Source organism: Parasteatoda tepidariorum, chromosome 11 (assembly GCF_982258835.1).
Source record: "Parasteatoda tepidariorum strain Cologne lab strain chromosome 11, Ptep-v5.0, whole genome shotgun sequence".
NCBI classification, from domain to species: domain Eukaryota; kingdom Metazoa; phylum Arthropoda; class Arachnida; order Araneae; family Theridiidae; genus Parasteatoda; species Parasteatoda tepidariorum.
The window spans coordinates 51844696-51861009 of record NC_141765.1 but is presented as its reverse complement, the minus strand read 5'-3'; the positions used below and the strand labels follow the sequence as shown (position 1 = coordinate 51861009).

The 16314-nt window shown below is 27.8% G+C and overlaps 1 protein-coding gene across 4 annotated transcripts in view; it reads left to right on the top strand.

Moving 5' to 3' along the window:
- Positions 1 to 16314, top strand: part of LOC107455088 (CUGBP Elav-like family member 2) — a 772083-nt gene that overhangs the window by 390032 nt on the left and 365737 nt on the right. For 2 of the 4 annotated variants that reach the window (XM_043046907.3, XM_016072524.5), the window contains exon 1: positions 10224 to 10805. The exons of the other annotated variants lie outside the window; for them this stretch is intronic. The gene's annotated coding sequence lies outside the window, so the exon portion shown is untranslated. Of the gene's footprint in view, positions 1 to 10223; positions 10806 to 16314 lie in introns of those variants that run through there. 4 annotated transcript variants of the gene reach the window in all.

Here is a 16314-nt window from a genome sequence, read left to right as displayed (position 1 = left end):
AAAATACTTTGTAACAAGTTTGCCAGATTAAAATATGAAAATGAAAGCTAAAATCGAGGTTAGTGGGATATATTTTATAGCGCGTTCTTACCGAAGTATTAAACTGCATTTGATTTGCCAGTTATCTTGGATTGGCCCGAAACTGAATTTGGGGGATGGAGCATTCGCCTTCCAATGAGTTGAACCGGGTTCGAATCCCAGTGATGGCTAGTCGATACGAATCCGCATCCGGTTTGCACTGATCTCAACCCTGACGTGAAATATCCTCTCTGGTAAGCATATAATGGGTTGGAGTCCCTTTTGCCGCTAGGCTAAACGTGGGTGGTTCTCGTGGTTTTCCTCTCCGCGCAACGCAAATGCCGGTTGGTTCCATCAAGAAAATTCTCCACGAAGGCAAAACTTCTTGCATTACTTGATCCAAGAGTTTGCTTGTCTTGTGGATTGGGTTTAAAATTACAAGGCTACGAAGTTAAGCATTAATACCCAGAAATTGGATTGGATGTTCAACGACGGTTATGAAATAAAATTAAATAAAATACCAGATAATCCAAAGTTTATAATTAATAAAAGGTCAAATTTTAATAATATTTTAATTTTGATGATTTTTAGACAAATTATTAAGATTTATTTAGAAAAAAATTTTGACCCGTTTACCATGCATCAATTGATAAAATTCTAAAATGCTTTCTTAATGATCTCAATAATATTTGTTTAAAGATATCAAATAGATTCTCTTTACCTTTAGGCATGTTAACAGAATGGATATGAGATGTTTATTATTACTTTAAAAAACTTTATTTTTAATATTAAGGAGAATTAGAGAAAATAAGGAGAAACAACAGCGACAGTTTAACAAATCTTTTCAAAATTTATCGAGCAATTAAGCAACTTTAAAAAAATTTTGTAATTACCCCCATAGACAAAGCTAACAGTAATTATGCGTTCTTCTGTAAAAAAATTCTAAGTTGAGCTTTTTAATAAGGAGTTAAATAACAGTAAACATTTTGAGCTTAGTAATTTAAATAATAATATTGTCATTAAAGAAATTTTAGCTTTCCATAAGAAGTAAGAAATTAAAATTAATAATATACAATTTCTATACTTAAGTATCACTTGAGGGTCTGATACTTGCTTAACTAAACCTGATATAATAGCTAACAATATTATGAGAAAAGTTTATTTTTGCATTATCACTAATTATCAACCTATTTTTTAATTTAGTAAGCAAAGTAAAACTGATTCAATTACGACTTTTGATTTCCAAGATCACTTCAATAGCATTCACCTTTCTAAACTAAAAGATGTTCTTTTTAGTTATTACTACGATTTCAAAAATATCCTTAATTGCAATTTTGATTATTGGGAAATTTTAATAATTTTTTGTCCTTTTAATAAATATGTTTATAATGGAAAACATATTTTTATTCGAATTCATGGAATACCACAAGGTTCTAATTTTTCATCTCCTTTAGCTAACTTATTTTTACACGTTAATTAACAAAAAATTATACTCTTAATATTGATTTTGTTTTTGATTTATTGATGATTTAATTTTATCTTTAATTTTAAGAATTAAGCAATTTCTTAAATAATATTAAGAGGAATTAATCTTGCTTCGTAATCAAGACTATAATATTTGAAATTTTTGGATTTAAGTATTAAAAAAGAAGAAAATATCTGCATTATTGAATTATATAAAGTAATGAATGATTTTAAATTTAATATAAATAAACTAATAGCATGGAATTGTAATTAACCCTTTAATTACAAACTTTGAATTAGTCAGTATAATATTATTACCTAGCGCAAATCCAGTTTTGGGCCAATCCAAGGTAACTGACAAAATGCATCCCACTATCCTCTATTTACGCCTTTATTTTCATAATTTGTAATCTAGCAAACTTGTTACAAAAATATTTAAATCATTTTTGCAAGCTGCTAGTAAGTAAAAGGACATTTAAATTCGCTCTTCGGTTTATGTGTTAAATTTTTTGTGTTTAATTCTGTATTTTTCTTTAATTTGTTTCATTTTGACTTGATATTTTTTTTATGCTTTTCCTTAGTTTGTTTTATTTTCGATTTGATTTCTTTGGTGCATCTCACACTATTGCATTGATATATTTTGCTTTGACTACATTAATACAATATTAGAAAACAATCTTTTTTTCGGTTATAATCGTGTGAGCAACAATCAATATTATATTTTTTCGTTGTTTTGTTTTCCAGTTTTTTTAAATTCCTTCATTCTTTTGTTTTCCAGTTTTTTTTAATTTTTTCAATGCTTTGTTTTCCAGTTTTTTTTAAATTTTTTTAATGTTTAATATTTTTTTTAAATATTTTAAAAAAATATTTTACTTATTAAGAATTTTTCTTCTTCCCATTAAAAATCATTTTCTTTTCGAGTTTTCTTTTTATCTTTAACTTACTTTATGGGTTCTATGTGCTTGCAGCTTATACACAGTAAATAAGACGTATTATTATTTTTAATTTATTTGCTTAACTTTCCTTGTTAATTTCTCTTTTCTTTAGTTCTTTTCTGTGACTCTATCTGATATATATATATATGTATATATAAATATATATATATATATATATATATATATATATATATATATATATATATATATATATATATATATATATATATATATATGGGTCATTCTCACGAAAACTGTCATTTTTCAGTTCATAAAATCCCGAAAAAGTAAAGTGAATAAAAAGCTCTGAAACTTTTTATATTAATAGAAATATGTAATGGCATTATAAAGAAAGTATATATCCTATAAAATATACTTAATATTTAAATTAATTAATTTTTTAAGTAATTAATTTATAATTAATTAATTTATAATAATTAATTAATTTAATAAATAAATTAATTTATTAATTTTTAAATTTATTTTTCAAATTAATTAATAAGTAAATTAATTATTTTCACTATTTAAAAAGTGAGGGAATGACACTGATAGTGAGGGAATGATATGTTATTTTAATGCATGTTTTTATCTAAGTTACATTTACCTAAAGTTTGAAAATGATAACATACTAAGTATATCTAATATTTATTATAATTTACTCTTATATATTTAATAGTTTTTACAGGTTTGGGAAGTAAAATTGGCTGGCACGATTGAACAAAAAAAAATTTAATAATATACTCATCTTGAATCATTCCCTCACTTCAGCGTCATTCCCTCACTTTATACACTAGTGAGGGAATGACGAATTCAATAAAATTTAAAAATAACAGTTAGGCCTAAGTAATTTCTGAAGTCAATCACATACAATTATATTCATACAAGAAAGCAACATATAATTATCCACTTTCTCGATGAAGTTGTATTTTATTTTACTCTAAAAAATGACATGAGGGAATGACAAATGTAAAAAATTTTACCTGGTTTGATTCATTCAAAATTAATCCACAGCAAGGCTTCTTTAAGTTGAAGATGGAAACATACTGCAATTTTGTTCCATGATGCCAGTTGTTAACTTCTGAAGTTTTTATTAAAATATTTTTATTCTAAGAAGATTGCAGGTGATAAGAACATTGTTGTGAGGGAATGACGCGAAACACTGGGGACAAAGTTTAAAACAGTGCTGTGTTAATATTTTTATCAGAAATTAAATTTAAAATTGATTTTCTGAATTCTATATTTTAGTATTCTGAAATAAAAAACACGAATTTGTAAAAAAAAAATTTTTATTTCAGTAACAACTTTTTTCTTTTTTTAAATCAGCAGTGGGGACAAGTGAGGGAATGACATATTGGTATACTTTAATTACCTAAAATAAAATTAAAATAAAAATTGATAATTTTATTTTTATTCTTTTGTTAGCTTGCATTCTGAAGGACACTTTCCCTGAAATTTTTTTTTTCGTAAGCTGTAAAACAAACATAAAATATACTGGGGACATGAAAATGACTGTTTTTGTGAGAATGACCCATATATATATATATATATATATATATATATATATATATATATATATATATATATATATATATATATATATATATATCAAGCTGTGAATAAAACTCAAGATGAGGCAACCGCTGTTACCGTCAATTGTCCCTTCAGAATCATGATAACACTTACTTGATCACGTCATTTTCCTTTCATGGCCCACGGTTTTATATTGAAATTGAGCCTTTCTGATTCTAGCGGCAAAAGATGACAAACTCGTGATCTAAATACGGTGTACTCGTATTACATCTCGTATTAACGCTTTCTATAGTACGTATACTGACAGAGTACGGGGGTCTTTCTTTCTCATTCTTGCGGTTCTGAAAGGGTTAATAAGTAAAACGTGGATGAAAATTATTCAATAATATTTACCGTGACTTTAACTTATTTAATTTATTGACTTATTTATTGACACATTTATTTTTTGCTTATAATTAATTAATATAAAATTAGAAAGTGGTAATTTAATTTTATCATAAATAAATGAGTTGGTTGATTAGGCGCAATATACATTACTCTTTTCTTTAATAAATATTGAATTCTTTTTTATTTATTTGACACAAAACACTGCAGACATTCTCCAAACTCCATTTTTTTTTCTGAAAAAAAGGGAAAGAAGTGGTAATTATGTCTTATTATAAATGATGAGAACACTAAAACATGTATTTTTAAATAAAAACAACCGTTAAAAAACAGACTTCCATAAAAAGAAAAGGAATTCTTCCGCTCTAATATTAATATGAAAAGCATTTTACGGGAAAAAAAGATTTAAAATATGATTTTCACTTTTATTCTTGTCCCATTTCCTCTCCAACCATTGAAGAAAAGGTATAAAGAAAGAAAAAAAAATGAATTTTTCAGCTTGCCGCAAATTTCCACTTTCGCCAAACAGTACCCTAAGGTAGTGTGTTCCATTTTTATGCAAAACTCAGTTTAACTTTTTCTTCAATTTTATTTCGTAGGCCAGATTTAGATTTTTTTTTAAAAAATAAAATGAAAAAAAACGGCAATTTCAAAATTTCTTTTCCAACAACACATTTTTTTTTTCATTTTTAAAATATATTTTATCAATTTCACATGAATTCTTATGGGAGTGAAATGTGAATCGGTTGTAATATATAAAAATTTATAATGGTAAAGCGGTGGTCATGTTCTTTTATTGCTTAGTTTTTGGTGTTAACTTCACTGCAATAAATTGCAGGGTATAAAATACTTGTTTAAAAATTCATGAAGTTCAGTTTTGCTTTTCGTTTTATTAAAAAAAAGTCCTAAAATATTTTCTGCTTCAGAAAAAATATTAAAAGGTTGAAATTTGGCAATTAAATCAACTTTGGTTTGGACAATATCTTATAGATTTTATCAAAAGTTTTCTGTGAAATTTTCAATGATAGGAATTCATTTTAAGAAGCAACATAAGTAGTACTTGTATACAATTAATGTTTTTATGGGCAAATAAGTAAATAAAAAAAATTACAATATGCTAAAATAGCCATAGAAATAAATCACAATATATTAAATTTCATATAACTCAATGTAACTACCCTCAATATTGTTTGCTAGTATACTAAATATAGGTATTTTTATATAGTTAAAGAGACAAGTTTATTGAAAAACAAAGCAAGTACAATAAATTACTTTTAAATTATTGCTGCAATAAATTACATGCAGCAGTAAATTACAATTCATTAAGTTTCATGATATAACAGTCCAGGTTTTTTAATATCCAAAATTTTTTTAAAAAAGGCATTAAAATGATCAAAAATAGCTTCAAAAGGTATTAATTTCATTAACTCATTAAAAATTATTAATTTAATGAGCACTTACTTGTGTATATGTAAAAAGATTTATGTTATTAATTTAAGCAGATTATACCATACAAAATTCATCCAAAATATATATTATGAAGTATGAAGTTAGTACAATAAAAAAATTTAGTCTGAAAATCAAGGTCGGAATAATAAAGTTATTGACAAAAAAATTTTTTGTTTTCATTTCAATAAAATATATATATATGTTCTTCTTTATTGTTTGATTTCAGGCAAGAAAATTGGAAACATAAAACTTTTTACACAATTAGTCCTTGAAACTAATAAAGTATTTGTCTAAAACTGTATAATGTTTTTTTTTTTTTTTTAATTTTTATTTTTTATTTTAATTAACTGCAACAGAAAACTAAAAATAATCTAGTTTAACAAAAGTAGATTCCATTTAATTATTTAAAGGAAATTTGCAAATTTATTTTAATTTAACCTGTCCTAAAAGTTACCTATTATCACTAATTATATAAAAAGAAGTTATCAAAAAAGGTTTAGTTATCACATTCTGTTATCATGACTCAAATCTTTTGATCTACGATCTTCAAATTCGCATTTATAAATGAGAAACTTCGGTATAAATTTATCCCTGAGGTTACTTCATTTGTATCTTAAGAATCTTTACTTTTTTGAGAATTTAACTTTTTTAAAAGACTCATTAAAAATAAAACTAATTCATAAATTTTTTTTAAAGAAAAATAAAGTTGAAGAGGTGATATAATATATATTTTTAGATTTTAAATGATAATTTTTTTATTGTAAAAGCTATACGTACATCTTTTTTGGTTTTGAATATTATAAAAGATCTTCTGCCATTAAAAATATGCGATTAATTATTATTTTCATAAAACATCATATGATGTTTAATGTTGTAAAATTTTATTCGTTCAATAAAATGAATATCTAGTATTTCCTAGGTATAAATATATATTTATTATTCAATATTTTTTATTGTTGCCGTTGACGTATGCCTGTTTCTGCTGAGGGGTGCGATTGTTCTTGTTTTCCAGTGGCGCCATCTATGGCCAAGAATTCGACTTCTGTCACACCTATACGTCTCCCCCCGTTTATAGGGTGGACCCATTCATACATCCATTCAATCATAAACAGGTCGTAATTTTTGACCTGAATCAGAGAACGATCGATCTCCAATCCAGTACCCCCAGAGGTTTTGATTTGTTATGGGAACATGGAGGACTTTCGCGACTCGACAGAGTTAACGTGCATCAGTCACTTTACTGCACGGGGAGTCTTCGGCCGGCGAGGTTCGAACCTACGAACTCTCGGACATGGGCCCAGCGCCCTACCGACCTGGCTATCCCGACCCTAATATTTTTTATTATAGTACACATTATCAAAATAATCGAAGAATAAATAAATTTTAGTTGAAGAAATTATTTTATTTTATCATCTTCAATGAAGATTCACACTCTTAATGTAACTTATATGTCACTGTGAGAAACCTAATTCAATAATTGTCGATTTTCACAGCTAAACCTCAAAAATCCCATAATCGCTTCTGCTAATGTCCGAAATATGTGCTAGATCTAATTTGATATTAGTTTACTCATAGATATTTATATATTTTTTAAATATTTATTTAATATTTTAATATTTATTCGCCATTTTAATTTCTGATTAGGATCGATTAAGAAAAACAGTGTTAGGAATACTGGGCGGGAGTGGTGATAACTAGTATTCTCAACCCTCATGATTTTTTTTAAGACTAGAAATCTTTACCCAGTATATACTTGCCTGGTATTCCCCACATTGATGTGTTTTGAAATTTAAGTGCCATTCTCCCGTATACGCGTGCCCGTTATTCGCTATATTCATGTTCTTTTTAAGGTTAATTTATGTAATTGACCGGTATTCCCAAAACTTATGTTTCCTGATTCTTTCTAATCTATCCTAATCGGATATAAAAATCACGAATTAGCATATAATTAGTAATCTTGATTCATAATGTTGTAGTTGTAGTTCATTTACGTCGCACTAGAGCTGCACAATGGGCTATTGGCGACGGTCTAGGAAACATCCCTGAAGATGATCCGAAGACACGCCATCACAATTTTGTTCCTCTGCAGAGGGGATGGTACCCCTGCTTCGGTATCCCGACGACCTGCATGCGAAGTCGAGCACTTTACGGTAGAACAGTTTAACAAGGACCAATACCACACACCCTCGGTTCCTACGCAGACTAATCCAAGTGGTCACCCACCCACACATTGACCGCAGTCAGTGAGGCTAGACTTCGGTGATCTGCTGGGAACCGTGTCTTAATGATCAGTCCACTGCGGGACCTCGATTTATCTATCTAATAAATATTAGAATATCGAATAAATATTTAAATATTAATAAATAAATTAGTATCAAATCTGACGTAACAAATATTTTCCGTATTCACTAAAGCTACTGGCGGGTGGGTGACCACTTGGATCTGTCTGCGTAGGGACCGAGGGTGTACGGTACTGGTCCTCGTTAAACTGTGCTACCGTAAATTGCTCGACTTCGCGCGCAGGTCGTCGGGCTACCGAAGCGGGGGTGCCATCCCCTCCGCAGAGGATCAAAATTGAGATGGTATGTCTTCGGATCATCCTCAGGGATGTTTCCCAGACCGTCGCCAATAGCCCATTGTGCAGCTCTAGTGCGACGTAAATTAACAACAACAACAACAACTAAAGCTACTGGGTGATTGTCGGCGGTGAGAGTCGTCATTCTTCCGATTTCGGTCGTCCACGGTAACTTATATAACAGCAACACTACGGTCCGAGCATCAGTCGACGTGGTTACAGAAAAAAAAATACATTCAAGATTAAAATAAAGTAAAAAAGTAGAGTATTTTTTAATAATTGATCTCTCAGAAACTTTCAGGCTGACTTCGTTCAAATTTTGTATGTTGCTATGTAAATTTGCATTCTTTAAAATGTCCTGTAAAATTGTATATTTTACAGTTCCAAATTTTTCGACTGTTATTAAATAAAATAATAAATATTTGGGCCAATAGAAATAATAAATGGCATGGGATTATCTATGGATAAACGAATTTTTTAATTGTGTGCAAAAAATGTTCTTTTAAAAAGTTCTCGAGATATGGCGAAATACGCAAAAAGTAATGTAAAAATAATATTAAGGGGTCTAAACTTTGGACCGACTTCCTGACCAAATTATTGGGACCAGGTATTGCGACCACCCCCTATATCTTAGGTGTCAGAAATCCGAATCCGTCGAAAATTGATATGTTTAACAAAAGAAAGTAAATATTTGTGTCTGACTTCGTAATCTAAAATATCGAATGTGAATACTGTACCCTCCTAATCGTCCTAAATCGTAAATATATCAGATTATTAGACCAAAAGTTACTTCGGATGGCACGGTGTTTTTGTGCATTGTTCATCACAAGCTTGAGTAGTACATTACAATGATACATCCACGGTCACGCTGGGATTCGAACCCGCAACCTCCGCACTACAGAAAGTTTGGTAGAACAGTTTGAACGGTCGGTCAAGGAGGCTCTAACATATGTTTATTAAGAAATAAATTGGCCACAAAACTATCATTCAAATATATTTATGACAATTTTTTTAAAAATTCTTTTTAATTATTATTTTTTATTAAAAAAAAACTATCACTTAAAAGCACACGGTAAAAATAATGAAAATAATAATAATATAATTAAAACAGAAAACCTTAAATAAACTTGTTATATATCCAAAAATATAGTTTGATTTTATTTTTTGCTTACATTACACCATTAATTAAATCACCGTGTTATATTCATGTGAAATATTCATGTGAAATGTTGCGAAATAATTTATACCTAACTTTATATGAATAATGTGATATGTTATTTTTTTTTTCTTTTTTGTCAAAACTAAAAGAGAATACTTTTTTTTTGTTTACTTTCAAATTAAATCAGTGATCATCATCGCAAAATGGAATTTATATTTAAAATCCATTTTGAAATGTTGTTCTATTTAAACTGCCAACAATAATAACTAAAAAGAACAATTGTTTTTTTTTTCTGCCTAAAAACATAGTTGTAACAATATAACTAAAATCAAACCTTCTTTTATAAACACCCTTTTGCTTCATTTTAAATTTTACCCACCACAACCTTAAAAAGTTAACTTTTTGCCTAACAAAACTTCAAGAGGAAAAAGAGAACATATTTTCCGATCTTTTTCCAAGTCATCCAAACATCCTCAGACGAACTGAATCCCCCCAAAACTAAGCATAAGAAAAATCATAGAATTTTTTTTTAAGCGAAAAATTTCGATTTAATTTTTAAAAACTCGTGTCGACTTCAAAGATCCCGTATACCGATATTGTCTGTTGCTTCAAAAAATCCTCAAAACACCAGGATTGGTCCGATGTCTCCCTAACGCTTAGAAGTGGAGACGGCCGACTTGGCCTACGCATGCCCTAAAATCCCCTATCCACTCTCGGTGGCGTATTTCTTTTCCCCTACATTTAGGATTCACCTGCGGCCTCAAACATTCCAGCTTCTGACTGGCTTACAGTGACGACGCACGTTTTTCCCTCTCGCACTTACAGCGTTTTCCCCGTGAACTTTCAAAAGAGCACGCGCTTGTTCGCGATTTCTTGGCTTTATAAGATCTTTTTATTTTTTGCGGAAGTGTTTAGGAAAGATACTTTTTCCTTCAATCAGAAAATATTTTTTTTGGTGTTGACTGTATGGGTGGTGATAATCATTTTTATGACTGTGAATAACACGTGTATGTCATTTGTTTCTTTTATTTACGGTGTTCTTTTAACTGAAATGTAGATGTTAAAAAAATTTTTTTAGTCATTCATCTTATTTTTTGTTTGAGAAACCTTTGAAGTTTTATTAATTTCGATAGTTCAACTGCTATTTGAACTCTACTGGTTTTTCTTCAAATAAACATTCACTGTTTCTTGACTTTATGATCATTGTTTTTCTTGAAAGAAAACATTTTTCTTCTACAAATTTTTAACGAAAGAATGTAGAGTGTGTGACAACTTATTTGAATATCCTGGGGTGAGTATTTCAGATTTATACATTTTCTTTCAAATTAAACACAATGTGCTGGTGTGACATTAAAAATGTAACTATCTTTAATATTTATATCAATAAATAAATAGTATAGGCTTTTATATTCGTTATTTAAGTATGATTATTTGATACATGTTAAGTTTTCCAACTTGACACAACTATATAAAATTACGAAAGTTTAAAGTTACGAAAAAAACCGGATTGTACGTAAAACGCAATTGTAATGTAATTTTCCTATAATATAAAATACTGAAAATATTTATAAAACTAATACGAAAAAATTATCAAAATTATTTAAAATAAAAATTTATATCTGTATAATAATAATTGTCTAAGTTACGACATACTTCGTTTAATCTGGCAGATATTTCAATATTCCAACATTTAAGTGTATCTATACACATGTGGTAAAGAGCATTTATTTTATGTAAAAACGCTACAACATATGTTATTTCGATCACGTTTTTTTAAGCAAAGAGTACATTTTTAGCGTTTACTTTGACAAACAGTTTTTTTCTGTTGTTATACGTTGTTCTAAGCTACTTCTTTAACCTCGTAATATGATAGGTTTTTCTAATAATTAGCCTGTTTCTAATGTTGGAAGCTAATTCAAGTTTCTTAATTTCGCATTATTTAGTCATTCAATTGAGATGATAAATCAATGTATTGTCCCATTTATATAGAAATCTATACATAAAAAAAAATCGGTCTACGATAAATCTGCATAAATGCGCATGCATACGAAATATTTATGCGCATTTATTTCTGTGGAAAAAAATATAACAATAAATCTTGATCTTTGGCGCAAGATATATATTGATAATTCTCAAAGCAAATCTATTAATATTCAAAATATCTAGTTTTTGAAATATAATTAGTGTAATACAAAAACTAAAGATATTTATAGGTTTCATTCTTGATTTTTTTTGAAAAAATAAATTTTAAAGCTATACAAACGATTAAATATTACTCAAGCTTTAATGCAAACAATTATAACTAGGAACGACGTCATTCTAGATTATAGAATAAGAGAAAAAAAAATCTATTTCTCCTTTAAGAGCTGAATCTCCTGTTTCTACTTGACTGATTATTCTCATCTCTAGTTTACACTCGAATAAGTATTTTATAGAATCGGACTCAAATGAACGGTGGAAAAATAAAAACGTTCTTACCTTTAATCCTACTTGCAAAGGAACTAAGTCAATCTTTAATTTCAGCTGTGCTCAGTATATTTTGCTTGACATATAAGTCGAATAATACATTGAGATGCTGAAAGTGTGCTTTTCTATTTCAGTAGTTTCTTTTTAGCTCTTCGATTTCATTATTATCTATCTGATTTAAAATGAAATAATTTGTTTTAATAGGGACATTGGAATGTTTTTGATTTAAAGTAATCAATTTAATTAATTGCTTCAAATTTAATTTTATTCGAAGTAACTACTGGAAATTGATAAATCAAATCAAATATAATTTTATTTTTATGTACAAATGGGATCCCGCTTCAGATAGAAAACGGAATTTATAACGAAATCTAATATGATGTCGAAACAGTTTTTTCTATTTTAGTAGTTTCTTGTCGGCCTGTTTTTATCTCCTGTATCATTAGTCTACTTTTTTTAATAATTTGATTTTATAGTAAAATTGGAATGCTCCCGACTTGAGTAAATCATTTAATGTAGCTTTTAATGCTTATTTTCATTTGAAGTTTAATACGAAAATTCTAACAATTGATGTAGATAAGTTCGAAAACGCGGGAAAAATACTTACCGACAGAATACCGTTCCGGTTGAAAATCATAAGACAAGAATTGAAAAAAAAAAAAGACTAATTTGAGGATTTAAATATTTTGCTATACAATATAACTTAACTTATTTCAATATAATTTGATTGAAAAATTTTAAGCGTGGTTTAATAATTAAAAAAAAATGAATGCAAGAAATAGCTTTGGGCGAAAATGTAAGAAAAAAATACTTATTCAATTAAAAATGGTATGCATTCAAAATAAATTTTTCAAAATTTGCTAAGATTTGTTTTTATTTTTTTTTTGTTATTTTTTTATCTCCTGTATTAGCCTGATGCATACAATCACCAGAAGTAAATGAATTACGAACCCCCTTGCAATAATTCTAATCATGGGAAATATTCGTGGTTTTCGTCTCTTTGTAATACAAATGCGGGCTGGTTTCACTTAAAAAAATCTTCTTTGAAGGTATATTTTATACACTACTTCTCTCAAACGTTTTCTTGTCTTCTGGGTTGGGTTTAAGTTAACAGGACTCTATGGAGAGAGCTATATATTCTGTGTAAGGTCAAATAAATATGTCCTTAGAAATATTTTTTATACAACCAGCAAAATATATAGAAAAAAATGAAATATTTCTTAATATCAACTAAAATATTTTTTTATAAGCGTCGTTGCTAATTTTTGAAAAGCTTTTATTTGGTAATATCTTTATAGCCATTGTTGTAAACAAATTGTTTGTTAAAATGTGCTATTTGCAAACTATTATTTTTATTTAAATTTTCCGTTACAGTTAAGGGGATAAATCCGTTCATCAATAGTTAAATAACGACAATTTGCTACGAGTTCCTGTCTCTTTTACTCAATATAGGAGATAAAGGATATTCAGATATGCTGAGAATAATTAGAAATTTACCGATTTTAATTTCGTTTCTAAACGGGAAAGTGGAAATTGTTAGAGAGATCGATTTTGCTGTTGAAACTATCATGCAAACTGAATACATCTAATCAAAATCTATTTAATATGAGTTACAAGAATTATCTTTGTTTTATTCGACGGAAATGTAAAATTTCTGCTAAAATAGTTCACTAATTCCTATTACTTGTTAAAAGAAGCTATTTAAGTTATTTTTCTGCTTTATTTACTTCTGTCAAATATTAAAAGTTGGGAGCACTCTGACTGAGCTAAGTTTAAATCTAGACAGATTAAAATTCCATGATGCATAGACCTATCAATAAGCCTTGAGTTCGTTTAAATCATCCAACTACGGAATCTTGTGACTTTTAAATTGAGTTCGTCTTTTTTTTGTAAAAATAGTTTCTGGCATAGTTTTTCTATTTTTTTGAGCTCAAATCATATTTAGAAGATTTAAATTTGGCGCAGTGTGACTGCATTGAACTCTTGTGCAGTGGGTATAAAGGGCAGTTTTTTTGCAGCTACGTATCAATATGTAAATGAACAAAATCTTTTTTCTTTTAAAAAAAAGTAAACAAATTCCAAGTTTGAACACTTTTATTTAAATGAATAAATAAAATCGTTTTGGAATGATTCTATAAATAGACCGAATAATTCCCGATTTGAATATTAAATTCCTTTATTATACTATATAATTTTAGATAAATTTAGATCAGGAACAACGTATATGGTATGAATTTCTTATGAATTATCAAATAATTTTAGTTAGTATATTTTATTTGTTTATTTATTTAATACAAGCATTATTAATTATATTACCAGTCTACTTATAGTTTTACTCTTATTAATCTTCTGTGTGCTTCAATTAATATGTGAGCAGAGGTTCGCAATTTCAGCACATAACATGTACTATTAGAAATCTTGTCAACATTTTATTTAAAGAAGTAGACACATGAGAGATAACGTATTGATTTGTAAATAAAACAGAAATAAGATATTCACAATATCTCACGAATCATCGGCAATGCCAATCGCAATGAAAGAGAGATTAATGGGGCTGAAATGCAGTAAGCGGTTGGAGAACAAAATTATTGGAAATATTTTTAATGCGAATAAAGCCATACTAAGAAAAAATAAAGTATGGTCAAAACTGCCAGACTATGGTAAAATTTAGTGTCCTGAACACAAAAAAGCTCGGTAATTTCTACGTACCACTATGGTAATGATTATGCTAAAATTAGAAATAAAATATGAATAGATAATATGCTATAAAATTTAGTAAATGTGGTATGAATTGGTTTAATTATCATGATACTTTAGAGCATGGCATAAAAACCATTTATTCGATTAAATATGCTTTATTTTTTTTAAATTTTTAGTAAATATCCAGAACATCCGGTTAGCCGCTACCACCGTCATTAACGGAAAAAAATATCCAATCAGTGCTTTATAAAAATATCCAATCAGTTTTGATCGAATTCAATAACTTAAATTCTTTAAGTATTTATTTTCGACATAAGTTCAACAAACGTTATGCTTATAATTTGTCTTGCTTAATTTTTAATAAGGATCTTAAAAATTAGTTCAAAGGGCTATGATTTCGGAATATCTTGAATATCAGACTTGTATGTATAAAAATTAATTGCAATTTTATATAAATTAATATTTCACAGCAAAGTTTAAATTTGTGATTATAGAAATATTTTGATATATTCAATATACAACGAAATTTTTATGTATCCCAAGCTTAATATAGGTCATCAGAAGATATATCATTTAAATCTATGCAAATAATTCATTAAATAAACTGTTTCTCGTTCAAAAGTATTAGATAAAGTGACTCTAGTTATAAAGGATGACTAAATATAATTTTCATTTTCTCAAAAATAGCGTTTTTTTTCCCTTTACCGTAAAGTAATTGTTTTAATATCAAGGGGACCGGAAAATAATGTCGTTTCGATGCATTTGATATTTGTTATCAAGATTTCATGTGTAATCGATAATACATTCACCCTCGTTAGCAACAATCTTTCAATGCAGGATTGAAAATGAAATAGATTAAAATAGATCGAAAAAACTAAATTGGTCTTTAAGACTAACGAATATTTAATGCGTCGAAACGACATTACTATTCGGTCCCCCTAATATTTTAATGTATGATTCTGAACTACTATATATCATCATTGCAGGTATTTAGTTTTGATAATGATGAATTTGATTAGGAAATTTATTTTTATTGTTAAGAAAAAATTTTTTTTAGCATTTCTGAGATACGTAAACATCATTTATTTTTTACTTCATTTATTTTTTCTGTGTTACGATCTTCATTGAAATCTATGCCTAAATAATTATTTTTCAGAATTTTTAACCATTGGACAGAAAAAATTGCTAGGTATTTTTTCTGCTAACAGAGAAAATAAATATTGAAAAGAATGGTTTAATTTTCCTTATAAATTTAGAATAAAAAAGCGAATTTACTTTAAAAACGTTTTTATGTTAGATGATTTTAAATATTTTTAATTAAATTTGGATTAAAAATATTTTTTACTTTCTTACAACAATAACAAATATGAGTTTACTTTGTTTTATAAAAAAACTGATTACGACTTTAAAAATTTAAAAGAACTGAATTATTAAAAGCTAATTAAAACTTGAAAATTAATTTGAAAACAAATATTGTTATTACAGATTTTGATTACACAGTAAAATGTTTTTTAATCATAAAACTGTAATTGATTTGATGCAATTTTTTTCAGTACGTTTCTTTTAAACAGTTTTATCTTTTAAAAACCATTTTGTGAAACTACACGGTTTTTAGCTTTATTTTGTTAAACTCT